Source organism: Ranitomeya imitator, chromosome 4, assembly GCF_032444005.1.
Source record: "Ranitomeya imitator isolate aRanImi1 chromosome 4, aRanImi1.pri, whole genome shotgun sequence".
In the NCBI taxonomy this organism is placed as follows: domain Eukaryota; kingdom Metazoa; phylum Chordata; class Amphibia; order Anura; family Dendrobatidae; genus Ranitomeya; species Ranitomeya imitator.
Window position 1 is genome coordinate 537,224,213 of NC_091285.1, and position 13,927 is coordinate 537,238,139.

The window sequence follows — 13,927 nt, forward strand, 5'->3', positions numbered from 1 at the left end:
GCGTACTCAGGACAAATTGTGTTAGGGGTCGAGTTCCCGCCTCTGCACAGGGGGAATCTCGGGCTATCTCCGCTGCGGTCTCCCATTCTTCTCCTGCCGCAGTGGAGCCTGCTCAGCGGAGACATCGGTGCCAGCGTCTTGCTCAGTCCCACTCTGTACAAAGAGTTATTGCTGCTTTTCCGGCTTCTGCCATTGAAGTCAGTGCTGGGCAGTGGCGAGCAGACGCTTCTGGGACTAAGTCCTGCTTTTCTCGTTCTGAGCATGCCTTGAGTAAGATCTCTCAGTGGAGATCGAGGGTCACATGGTCAGATACTGCTGCTAAGTCCATTGGTCCTTTCGGGAAGGTCCTTTAAGTGCTAGGACTAAGTCCTGCTTTGCACACACTGAGCATGCCCAGGGCAAGATCTCTCAGTGGAGATTTAGGGTCACATGCTCAGGTATGGCAGTCTCTCATTGGTCCTTCTAGGAAGGTCTTTTATTTGCTGCAGCTATATAAGTCTTGCATGGCCGCACGGCCATGCGCTAGTGTCAATTCATATATGTGCTTTGCACCAGGGTGGTTATGCATGAGTGTGTTCAGGGACCCGGCTGAAATAAGCCCCTAGAATACTGGCTTCTCCGGTGAGGAGTTTGCATGTTGCATAACCACTGACTTCTATCTGCTTGGCAGTAAGCTTGTGCTTCTGTGAGGCTAACAGGGCACAGTGCTTCCCTTTCACGGCTACTCTGTGGAGTAACAGAGCTAGTCTATACCGCCAAACAGTGCTGCCATCCGCTAGCAGCAGGTTCCTCCTGCACGGTGGACCCCGGGCTGCGAACGCACCATTTATAATAAACATCTCTATTTTCTCGGTGCATTCCGCTAGCCCTAGCAGTACACTAGCACCAGGGTCTGGCTAGTAAATGGCGGACGATCAGTGTTTACAGCGGTACATCCAGCAGCTGGAGGGTAGGTTGGCAGCTCTCGAGCGCACAACCTCAGCTGTGGATGTTACCTGTTATGACCTGGTGGTCAGGACAATAATGGACCTGGTGGTTAAGAGCACACGGAATGACCTGATAGTTACTGATAATAAGGACGAGCTCTAGGACGTGGGAACTCTGCTGACCGCAATCCCTAAACCTATCAAACACACTAGAAATAGCCATGGATTGCGCCTAACGCTCCCTATGCAACTCGGCACAGCCTAAGAAACTAGCTAGCCCTGAAGATAGAAAAATAAAGCCTACCTTGCCTCAGAGAAATTCCCCAAATGAAAAGGCAGCCCCCCACATATAATGACTGTGAGTAAAGATGAAAATACAAACACAGAGATTAAATAGATTTAGCAAAGTGAGGCCCGACTTACTGAACAGACCGAGGATAGGAAAGGTTACTTTGCGGTCAGCACAAAAACCTACAAAAAGACCACGCAGAGGGCGCAAAAAGACCCTCCGCACCGACTCACGGTGCGGAGGCGCTCCCTCTGCGTCCCAGAGCTTCCAGCAAGCAACACAACAAATTAAATAGCAAGCTGGACAGAAAAATAGCAAACCAAAGAAATACAAGCTGGAACTTAGCTTCTGATGGGAAGACAGGTCACAAGAACGATCCAGGAGTGAACAGACCAATACTGGAACATTGACAGGTGGCATGGAGCAAAGATCTAAGTGGAGTTAAATAGAGCAGCAGCTAACGAATTAACCTCGTCACCTGTGAAACTCAGAAACACCCACCAGAGGAAGTCCATGGACAGAACCAGCCGAAGTACCATTCATGACCACAGGAGGGAGCCCGACAACAGAATTCACAACAGTACCCCCCCTTGAGGAGGGGTCACCGAACCCTCACCAGAGCCCCCAGGCCGACCAGGATGAGCCAAATGAAAGGCACGAACCAGATCGGCAGCATGAACATCAGAGGCAAAAACCCAGGAATTATCTTCCTGACCATAACCCTTCCACTTGACCAGGTACTGGAGTTTCCGTCTCGAAACACGAGAATCCAAAATCTTCTCCACCACATACTCCAACTCCCCCTCAACTAACACCGGGGCAGGAGGATCAACGGATGGAACCACAGGCGCCACGTATCTCCGCAATAACGACCTATGGAACACATTATGGATGGCAAAAGAAGCAGGAAGGGCCAAACTAAATGACACAGGATTGATAACCTCAGAAATCTTATACGGACCAAGGAAACGAGGCTTAAACTTAGGAGAGGAAACCTTCATAGGAACATAATGAGACGACAACCAAACCAAATCCCCAACACGAAGTCGGGGACCCACACAGCGCCGGCGGTTAGCGAAACGTTGAGCCTTCTCCTGGGACAATGTCAAATTGTCCACCACATGAGTCCAAATCTGCTGCAACCTATCCACCACAGTATCTACACCAGGACAGTCTGAAGACTCAACCTGCCCTGAAGAGAAACGAGGATGGAAACCAGAATTGCAGAAAAACGGCGAAACCAAAGTAGCCGAGCTGGCCCGATTATTAAGGGCGAACTCAGCCAATGGCAAAAAGGACACCCAATCATCCTGATCAGCAGAAACAAAGCATCTCAGATATGTTTCCAAAGTTTGATTAGTTCGTTCGGTTTGGCCATTTGTCTGAGGATGGAAAGCCGAGGAAAAAGACAAATCAATGCCCATCCTAGCACAAAAGGATCGCCAAAACCTTGAAACAAACTGGGAACCTCTGTCAGAAACGATGTTCTCCGGGATACCATGTAAACGAACCACATGCTGGAAAAATAATGGCACCAAATCAGAGGAGGAAGGCAATTTAGACAAAGGTACCAAATGGACCATCTTAGAAAAGCGATCACAAACCACCCAAATGACCGACATCTTTTGAGAGACGGGGAGATCCGAAATAAAATCCATAGAAATATGCGTCCAGGGCCTCTTCGGGACCGGCAAGGGCAAAAGCAACCCACTGGCACGAGAACAGCAGGGCTTAGCCCGAGCACAAGTCCCACAGGACTGCACAAAAGAAGGCACATCCCGCGACAAAGACGGCCACCAGAAGGATCTAGCCACCAAATCTCTGGTACCAAAGATTCCAGGATGCCCAGCCAACACTGAACAATGAATCTCAGAGATAACTCTGCTAGTCCATCTATCAGGGACAAACAGTTTCTCCGCTGGGCAACGGTCAGGTCTATCAGCCTGAAATTTTTGCAGCACCCGCTGCAAATCAGGGGAGATGGCAGACAAAATTACCCCCTCTTTGAGAATACCCGCCGACTCGGGAACACCCGGAGAGTCAGGCACAAAACTCCTTGACAGGGCATCAGCCTTCACATTCTTAGAGCCCGGAAGGTACGAAACCACAAAATCAAAACGGGAGAAAAATAATGACCATCGAGCCTGTCTCGGATTCAACCGTTTGGCAGACTCAAGATAAGTCAAATTCTTGTGATCTGTCAAGACCACCACGCGATGCTTGGCTCCTTCCAGCCAATGACGCCACTCCTCGAATGCCCACTTCATGGCCAACAATTCACGATTACCAACATCATAGTTACGCTCAGCAGGTGAAAACTTTCTAGAAAAGAAAGCACATGGCTTCATCACCGAGCCCTCAGAACTTCTTTGCGACAAAACAGCCCCTGCTCCAATCTCAGAAGCATCAACCTCAACCTGAAACGGAAGCGAAACATCTGGCTGGCACAACACAGGGGCAGAAGAAAAACGACGCTTCAACTCCTGAAAAGCCTCTACAGCCGCAGAAGACCAATTGACCACATCAGCACCCTTCTTGGTCAAATCAGTCAACGGTTTAGCAACAGTAGAAAAATTAGCGATGAAGCGCCGATAAAAATTAGCAAAGCCCAGGAACTTTTGCAGGCTCTTCACAGATGTCGGCTGAGTCCAATCGTAAATGGTCTGGACTTTAACAGGGTCCATCTCGATAGTAGAAGGGGAAAAAATGAACCCCAAAAATGAAACCTTCTGAACTCCAAAGAGACACTTTGACCCCTTCACAAACAAGGAATTCGCACGAAGGACCTGGAACACCATTCTGACCTGCTTCACATGAGACTCCCAATCATCCGAAAAGACCAAAATATCATCCAAATACACAATCAGGAATTTATCCAGGTACTCTCGGAAGATGTCATGCATAAAGGACTGAAACACAGATGGAGCATTGGAAAGCCCGAATGGCATAACCAGGTACTCAAAATGGCCCCCGGGCGTATTAAATGCTGTTTTCCATTCATCGCCTTGTTTAATACGCACCAGATTATACGCCCCTCGAAGATCTATCTTGGTGAACCAACTAGCCCCTTTAATACGAGCAAACAAATCAGACAGCAACGGCAAAGGATACTGAAATTTGACTGTAATTTTATTAAGAAGGCGGTAATCAATACAAGGTCTCAAAGAACCATCCTTCTTGGCCACAAAAAAGAACCCTGCTCCTAATGGTGATGATGACGGGCGAATATGGCCTTTCTCCAAGGATTCCTTTATATAACTCCGCATAGCGGCGTGTTCTGGCACAGATAAATTGAACAATCGGCCCTTAGGAAACTTACTACCAGGAATCAAATTAATTGCACAATCGCAATCCCTATGAAGAGGTAGGGCACTGGCTTTGGGCTCATCAAATACATCCCGATAATCCGACAAAAACTCTGGAACTTCAGAAGGAGTGGAAGACGAAATAGACAAAAATGGAACATCACCATGTACCCCCTGACAACCCCAGCTGAACACAGACATAGATTTCCAGTCCAATACTGGATTATGAACCTGTAGCCATGGCAACCCCAAAACGACCACATCATGCAGATTATGCAACACCAGAAAGTGGATATCCTCCTGATGTGCAGGAGCCATGCACATGGTCAATTGGGTCCAATACTGAAGCTTATTCTTGGCCAAAGGCGTAGCATCAATTCCTCTCAATGGAATAGGATACTGCAAGGGCTCCAAGAAAAAACCACAGCGCCTAGCATACTCCAAGTCCATCAAATTCAGGGCAGCGCCTGAATCCACAAATGCCATAACAGAATAGGATGACAAAGAGCAAATCAGAGTAACAGACAATAGAAATTTAGACTGTACCGTACCAATAGTGGCAGACCTAGCGAACCGCTTAGTGCGCTTAGGACAATCGGAGATAGCATGAGTGGAATCACCACAGTAAAAACATAGCCCATTCCGACGTCTGTGTTCTTGCCGTTCAGCTCTGGTCAAAGTCCTATCACATTGCATAGGCTCAGGCCCATGCTCAGATAGTACCGCCAAATGGTGCACAGCTTTACGCTCATGCAAGCGTCGATCGATCTGAATGGCCAAGGACATAGACTCATTCAGACCAGCAGGCATGGGAAACCCCACCATGACATCCTTAAGGGCTTCAGAGAGACCCTTTCTGAAGATTGCTGCCAGGGCACATTCATTCCACTGAGTGAGCACAGACCACTTTCTAAACTTCTGACAATATATCTCCGCTTCATCCTGACCCTGACACAGAGCCAGCAAGATTTTCTCTGCCTGATCCACTGAATTAGGTTCGTCATAAAGCAATCCAAGCGCCAGGAAAAACGCATCAACATCACGCAATGCCGGATCTCCTGGCGCAAGGGAAAATGCCCAGTCTTGAGGGTCACCACGTAACAAAGAAATAATGATCTTTACTTGTTGAACAGGGTCACCTGAGGAGCGAGGATTCAAGGCAAGAAACAATTTACAATTATTTTTGAAATTCAAGAACTTAGATCTATCACCAAAAAAAAAATCAGGAATTGGAATCCTAGGCTCTGACATCGGATTCTGAACCACAAAATCTTGAATGTTTTGTATCCTTGTAGTGAGATTATCCATCCAAGAGGACAGACATTGAATGTCCATGTTTACACCAGTGTCCTGAACCACCCAGAGGTAAAGGGGAAAATAGAGACAAAACACGCTGCAAAGAAAAGAAAATGGTCTCAGAACTTCTCTTATCCCTCTACTGAGATGCATTAGTACTTTGGGCCACCTGTACTGTTATGACCTGGTGGTCAGGACAATAATGGACCTGGTGGTTAAGAGCACACGGAATGACCTGATAGTTACTGATAATAAGGACGAGCTATGGGACGTGGGAACTCTGCTGACCGCAATCTCTAAACCTATCAAACACACTAGAAATAGCCGTGGATTGCGCCTAACGCTCCCTATGCAACTCGGCACAGCCTAAGAAACTAGCTAGCCCTGAAGATAGAAAAATAAAGCCTACCTTGCCTCAGAGAAATTCCCCAAAGGAAAAGGCAGCCCCCCACATATAATGACTGTGAGTAAAGATGAAAATACAAACACAGAGATGAAATAGATTTAGCAAAGTGAGGCCCGACTTACTGAACAGACCGAGGATAGGGAGAAGGGAGCAAATCCTAAATTGTTGTCAGAAGAGGTCTCCAGGGCCTTTTCTTCTATTAAGTCCCATTTTGCAAGCGCTCCCATCCTACATCGTCCCGATGTTGATAAGCCATTCATAATGGAGGTGGATGCCTCATTCGTTGGTGCTGGAGCAGTCCTCTTCCAAAAGGATGCTTAAGGTCAGAAGCATCCGTGCTTCTTCTTCTCCAAGACCTTCACACCTGCGGAGAGGAATTGTTCCATTGGGGACAGGGAGTTGCTAACGATGAAGCTGGCTTTCTCGGAATGGAGACATCTTTTGGAGGGCGCTCGTTTTCCCTTTCAGGTCTTCACGGACCACAAAAATTTGTTATATCTGCAAACAGCCCAGCGGCTAAATTGTCGCCAGGCCAGATGGTCCTTGTTCTTCTCCCAGTTCCACTTCACCCTTCATTTTCTCACTGGGGAGAAGAACATTCGTGCTGATGCTCTCTCTCGCTCTGTTGTGTCATCTGAGGAGGAAGAAGGGGAGCCTCGGCTTATTGTCCCTTCAGAGAGCCTGAGAACCGTAGCGCCGGTTTCGCTAGAGACTGTGCCTCCAGGCAAGACTTTTGTGCCCATTAATTTGTGACCGGAGGGTCTCTCTTGGGCTCATTCGTCCAGGGTGGGTGGACACTTTGGGACAAAGAGGACATCTGAGCTGCTGGCGAGGACGTACTGGTGGCCACATATGGTCCAGGATGTCAGAGATTGTATTCAGGCGTGTGTCTCCTGTGCCAAAAATAAATCTCCTCGTCAACGGCCAGCTGGGTTACTCTATCCCTTGCCGGTGGCAGACAGGCCCTGGGAGATGGTAGGGATGGACTTTGTTGTGGGTTTACCCAAGTCTCGCAGCTGTACCATCATTTGGGTCATCACCAATCATTTCTCGAAAATGGTGCATTTGGTGCCGCTACCACGGTTACCTTCTGCATGGGCCTTGGCAGCGTTGTTCATTAAACACATCTTCCGCCTACATGGTATGCCAGACAAAATTGTCAGTGACCGGGGTCCCCAGTTTGCATCTCGGTTCTGGAGAGAGCTTTGTCGTCTTCTTAGCATTGAGTTAAATCTCTCTTCCGCATATCATCCCGAGACGAATGGGTTGGTAGAGAGGGCCAACCAGACCTTGGTCACATATCTGCAACATTTTGTCTCAGCCAGGCATCCTTGCTATCATGGGCAGAGTTTGCACTGAACAACGCCGTAGCCGACTCCACTGGACAAACCCCATTCCTCCTCAACTATGGTCAGCATCCGCGGGTACCTGTGCCTATGCCCGTGTCTTCCGCCGACTCCAGGGTGGCAGACTTGGCTGTGGAGGCACGGGATATTTGGGACCGCACGCAGGATGCCATTCAGGCCTCCAAGGAGAGAATGAGGTCCTCCGCTGATGCACATCATCGCCCCGCTCCGACCTTGGTGTGGCTCTCCGCCCATAATATCAGGCTGCGAGTTGAGTCCACCAAGTTTGCACCTCTCTACTTGGGCCCTTTCAAGGTCCTCGAACAGGTTAATCCTGTGGTCTATCGTTTGGCCCTTCCGCCACGCCTGGGTATCACCGACACCTTTCATGTGTCCCTCTTGAAACCTGTATACATGTCCCGGTTTTCCAAGTCATCTGCTGGGACATTGGGTTCGCATACGGACAATTACGAGGTGAATGCTATTTTGGGGTGCAAGGTGGTACGTGGCAAAAAGTTTTATTTGGTGGATTGGAAGGGTTATGGTCCTGAGGACAGGTCCTGGGAACCTGTTGAGCACATTCGGGCTCCGCAGCTCATTGCCACCTTCAAGCGTAGTGAGGACCAAGGAGAGGGGCGCCCTAGGAGGGGGGGTAATGTTAGGGGTCGAGTTCCCGCCTCTGCACAAGGGGAATCTCAGGCCATCTCCGCTGCGGTCTCCCATTCTTCTTCTGCCGCAGTGGAGCCTGCTCAGCGGAGACGTCGGTCCCAGCGTCTTGCTCAGTCCCACTCTGTACAAAGAGTTACTGCTGCTTTTCCGGCTTCTGCCATTGAAGTCAGTGCTGGGCAGCGGCGAGCAGACGCTTCTGGGATTAAGTCCTGCTTTTCTCGTTCTGAGCATGCCCTGAGTAAGGTCTCTCAGTGGAGATCGAGGGTCACATGGTCAGATACTGCTGCTAAGTCCATTGGTCCTTTTGGGAAGGTCCTTTAACCCCTTCATGACCCAGCCTATTTTGACCTTAATGACCTGGCCGTTTTTTGCAATTCTGACCAGTGTCCCTTTATGAGGTAATAACTCAGGAACGCTTCAACGGATCCTAGCGGTTCTGACATTTTTTTTCGTGACATATTGGGCTTCATGTTAGTGGTAAATTTAGGTCAATAAAATCTGCGTTTATTTGTGATAAAAACGGAAATTTGGCGAAAATTTTGAAAATTTTGCAATTTTCACATTTTGGATTTTTATTCTGTTAAACCAGAGAGTTATGTGACACAAAATAGTTAATAAATAACATTTCCCACATGTATACTTTACATCAGCACAATTTTGGAAACAAAATTTTTTTTTGCTAGGAAGTTATAAGGGTTAAAATTTGACCAGCGATTTCTCATTTTTACAACAAAATTTACAAAACCATTTTTTTTAGGGACCACCTCACATTTGAAGTCAGTTTGAGGGGTTTATATGGCTGAAAATACCCAAAAGTGACACCATTTTAAAAAATGCACCCCTCAAGGTGCTCAAAACCACATTCAAGAAGTTTATTAACCCGTCAGGTGCTTCACAGCAGCAGAAGCAACATGGAAGGAAAAAATGAACATTTAACTTTTTAGTCACAAAAATTATCTTTTAGCAACAATTTTTTTATTTTCCCAATGGTAAAAGGAGAAACTGAACCACGAAAGTTGTTGTCCAATTTGTCCTGAGTACGCTGATACCTCATATGTGGGGGTAAACCACTGTTTGGGCGCACGGCAGGGCTTGGAAGGGAAGGAGCGCCATTTGACTTTTTGAATGAAAAATTGGCTCCACTCTTTAGCGGACACCATGTCACGTTTGGAGAGCCCCCGTGTGCCTAAAAATTGGAGCTCCCCCACAATTGACCCCATTTTGGAAACTAGATGCCCCAAGGAACTTATCTAGATGCATAGTGAGCACTTTGAACCCCCAGGTGCTTCACAAATTGATCCGTAAAAATGAAAAAGTTCTTTTTTCACAAAAAAATTCTTTTAGCCTCAATTTTTTCATTTTCACATGGGCAACAGGATAAAATGGATCCTAAAGTTTGTTGGGCAATTTCTCCTGAGTACACCGATACCTCACATGTGGGGGTAAACCACTGTTTGGGCACATGGTAAGGCTCGGAAGGGAAGGAGCGCCATTTGACTTTTTGAATGAAAAATTATCTCCATCGTTAGCAGACACCATGTCGCGTTTGGAGAGCCCCTGTGTGCCTAAACATTGGAGCTCCCCCACAAGTGACCCCATTTTTGAAACTAGACCCCCAAAGGAACTTATCTAGATGCCTAGTGAGCACTTTAAACCCTCAGGTGCTTCACAAATTTATCTGTAAAAATGAAAAAGTACTTTTTTTTCACAAAAAATTTCTTTTCGCCTCAATTTTTTTATTTTCACATGGGCAATAGGATAAAATGGATCGTAATATTTGTTGGGCAATTTCTCCCGAGTATGCCGATACCTCATATGTGGGGGTAAACCACTGTTTGGGCACACGGCAGGGATCGGAAGGGAAGGCGCGCCATTTGACTTTTTGAATGAAAAATTAGCTCCAATTGTTAGCGGACACCATGTCGCGTTTGGAGAGCCCCTGTGTGCCTAAACATTGGAGCTCCCCCACAAGTGACCCCATTTTGGAAACTAGACCCCCCAAGAAACTTATCTAGATGCATATTGAGCACTTTAAACCCCCAGGTGCTTCACAGAAGTTTATATCGCAGAGCCATGAAAATAAAAAATAATTTTTCTTTCCTCAAAAATGATTTTTTAGCCTGGAATTTCCTATTTTGCCAAGGGTAATAGGAGAAATTGGACCCCAAATGTTATTGTCCAGTTTGTCCTGAGTACGCTGATACCCCATATGTGGGGGTAAACCACTGTTTGGGGGCACGGCAGGGCTTGGAAGGGAAGGCACGCCATTTGGCTTTTTAAATGGAAAATTAGCTCCAATCATTAGCGGATACCATGTCACGTTTGGAGATCCCCTGTGTGCCTAAACATTGGAGCTCCCCCACAAATGACCCCATTTTGGAAACTAGACCCCCAAAGGAACTAATCTAGATGTGTGGTGAGGACTTAGAACCCCCAAGTGCTTCACAGAAGTTTATAACGCAGAGCCATGAAAATAAAAAATAAAAATTTATTTTCTCAAAAATGATCTTTTAGCCTGCAATTTTTTATTTTCCCAAGGGTAACAGGAGAAATTTGACCCCAAAAGTTGTTGTCCAGTTTCTCCTGAGTACGCTGATACCCCATATGTGGGGGTAAACCACTGTTTGGGCACATGTCGGGGCTCGGAAGTGAAGTAGTGACGTTTTGAAATGCAGACTTTGATGGAATGCTCTGCGGGCATAACGTTGCGTTTGCAGAGACCCTGATGTGGCTAAACAGTAGAAACCCCCCATAAGTGACCCCATTTTGGAAACTAGACCCCAAAAGGAACTTATCTAGATGTGTGGTGAGCACTTTGAACCCCCAAGTGCTTCACAGAAGTTTATATCGCAGAGCCGTGAAAATAATAAATACGTTTTCTTTCCTCAAAAATAATTATTTAGCCCAGAATTTTTTAATTTTCCCAAGGGTAACAGGAGAAATTTGACCCCAATATTTGTTGTCCAGTTTCTCCTGAGTACGCTGATACCCCATATGTGGGGGTAAACCACTGTTTGGGCACATGTCGGGGCTCGGAAGTGAAGTAATGACGTTTTGAAATGCAGACTTTGATGGAATGCTCTGCGGGCATAACGTTGCGTTTGCAGAGACCCTGATGTGGCTAAACAGTAGAAACCCCCCATAAGTGACCCCATTTTGGAAACTAGACCCCAAAAGGAACTTATCTAGATGTGTGGTGAGCACTTTGAACCCCCAAGTGCTTCACAGAAGTTTATATTGCAGAGCCGTGAAAATAATAAATACGTTTTCTTTCCTCAAAAATAATTATTTAGCCCAGAATTTTTTAATTTTCCCAAGGGTAACAGGAGAAATTTGACCCCAATATTTGTTGTCCAGTTTCTCCTGAGTACGCTGATACCCCATATGTGGGGGTAAACCACTGTTTGGGCACATGTCGGGGCTCGAAAGTGAAGTAATGACGTTTTGAAATGCAGACTTTGATGGAATGGTCTGCGGGCATAACGTTGCATTTGCAGAGACCCTGATGTGGCTAAACAGTAGAAACCCCCCATAAGTGACCCCATTTTGGAAACTAGACCCCAAAAGGAACTTATCTAGATGTGTGGTGAGCACTTTGAACCCCCAAGTGCTTCACAGAAGTTTATATCGCAGAGCCGTGAAAATAATAAATACGTTTTCTTTCCTCAAAAATAATTATTTAGCCCAGAATTTATTAATTTTCCCAAGGGTAACAGGAGAAATTTGACCCCAATATTTGTTGTCCAGTTTCTCCTGAGTACGATGATACCCCATATGTGGGGGTAAACTACTGTTTGGGCACATGCCGGGGCTCGGAAGTGAAGTAGTGACGTTTTGAAATGCAAACTTTGATGGAATGCTCTGCAGGCGTCACGTTGCGTTTGCAGAGCCCCTGATGTGGCTAAACAGTAGAAACCCCCACAAGTGACCCCATTTTGGAAACTAGACCCCCCAAGGAACTTATCTAGATATGTGGTGAGCACTTTGAACCCCAAAGTGCTTCACAGACGTTTATAACGCAGAGCCGTGAAAATAAAAATTTTTTCTTTCCTCAAAAATGATGTTTTAGCAAGCAATTTTTTATTTTCACAAGGGTAACAGGAGAAATTGGATCCCAATAATTGTTGCGCAGTTTGTCCTGAGTATGCTGGTACCCCATATGTGGGGGTAAACCACTGTTTGGGCGCACGTCGGGGCTCGGAAGTGAGGGAGCACCATTTGACTTTTTGAATACAAGATTGGCTGGAATCAATGGTGGCGCCACGTTGCGTTTGGAGACCCCTGATGTGCCTAAACAGTGGAAACCCCTCAATTCTAACTCCAACACTAACCCCAACACACCCCTAACCCTAATCCCAACTGTAGCCATAACCCTAATCACAACCCTAATTCCAACCCTAACCCTAAGGCTATGTGCCCACGTTGCGGATTTGTGTGAGATTTTTCAGCATCATTTTTGAAAAATCCACGGGTAAAAGGCACTGCGTTTTACCTGCAGATTTACCGCGGATTTCCAGTGTTTTTTGTGCGGATTTCACCTGCAGATTCCTATTGAGGAACATGTGTAAAACGCTGCGGAATCCGCACAAAGAGTTGACATGCTGCGGAAAATACAACGCAGCGTTTCCGCGCTGTATTTTCCACACCATGGGCACAGCGGATTTGGTTTTCCATAGGTTTACATGGTATTGTAAACCTGATGGAACACTGCTGCGAATCCGCAGCGGCCAATCCCCTGCTGATCTGCAGCCAAATCCGCACTGTGTGCACGTAGACTAATTCTAAAGGTATGTGCACACGCCGCGGAAAACGCTGCGGATCCGCAGCAGTTTCCCATGAGTTTACAGTTCAATGTAAACCTATGGGAAACAAAAATCGCTGTACACATGCTGGCAGAAAAACTGCACGGAAACGCAGCGGTTTACATTCCGCAGCATGTCACTTCTTTCTGCGGATTCCGCAGCGGTTTTACAACTGCTCCAATAGAAAATCGCAGTTGTAAAAATGCAGTGAAATGTGCAGAAAAACCGCGGTAAATCCGCCATAAATCCGCAGCGGTTTAGCACTGCGGATTTATGAAATCCGCAGCGGAAAAATCCACAGAGGACCAGAATACGTGTGCACATATCGAAACCCTAACCCTAACTCTAACCCTAACCCTATTCTAACCTTAGTGGAAAAAAAAAATTCTTTATTTTTTTATTGTCCCTACCTATGGGTGTGACAAAAGGGGGGGGGTCATTTACTATTTTTTTTATTTTGATCACTGTGATAGGTTATATCTCAGTGATCAAAATGCACTTTGGAACGAATCTGCCGGCCGGCAGATTCGGCGGGCGCACTGCGCATGCGCCCGCCATTTTGGAAGATGGCGGCGCCCAGGGAGAAGACGGACGGACCCCGGGAGGATCGGTAAGTATGATGGGGTGGGGGGGAACACGGGGGGGATTGGAGCATGGGGGGGTGTGTCGGAGCGCGGGGGGGTGGATCGGAGCACGGGGGGATGGATCGGAGTGTGGGGGGATGGATCGCAGCGTGGGGGGGGGGTGGATCGGAGCACAGGGGGTGGATCGGAGCGCGGGGGGTTGGATCAGAGCACAGGGGGGTGATTGGAGCACGGGGGGAGCGGACAAGAGCACGGGGGGAGCGGAGCACAGGACGGAGGGGAGCCGGAGCAGTGTACCGGACAG